Consider the following 536-nt stretch of genomic DNA (forward strand, 5'->3'; position numbering starts at 1 on the left):
AAAGAGTGTATCTTATCTGTGGAACAAATGAGAAAAGCTTGGAGACCATCAGTAGTTGAGTTTCTTCAGAGTTATCATGCCACTCCTCATGCTACGACCGGTGTATCTCCATCTGAACTTTTGCACAATCGAAAAATGAGAACGAAGGTAGACATTTTTCCTGTGAGGGAGAAAAGTGACAAATGTGCTGGTGTACGAGATACTGTGAAGGAAAGACAGGAGAAAAGTAAAAAATACACAGACAGGAAAAGGTGAGCGAAACCTGTTTCTTTCAAGGTCAAGGAACAAGTAAGAATTAGAAAGCCAGATCATGTTCCCAAAGGAAGTCCTAAGTATACCTTACCTTTGTCGATTCGTGAAAAGATCGGACCAAGTTCATTCTTGCTTAGTGATGGAAAGAAATGGAATAGACTGAGACTGACAAAATTTCCAGATCAAATAAAAAAAAAAACGGTTCAGGGATCAAATCTACCCGCTCAAAACTGCCCAATCACTCTCAGGAGAAGTGAAAGAGGTGTTAAACCACCGGTGTGGAT

This window comes from Sinocyclocheilus anshuiensis, unplaced genomic scaffold (assembly GCF_001515605.1).
Source record: "Sinocyclocheilus anshuiensis isolate Anshui unplaced genomic scaffold, SAMN03320099.WGS_v1.1 scaffold1163, whole genome shotgun sequence".
NCBI lineage: Eukaryota > Metazoa > Chordata > Actinopteri > Cypriniformes > Cyprinidae > Sinocyclocheilus > Sinocyclocheilus anshuiensis.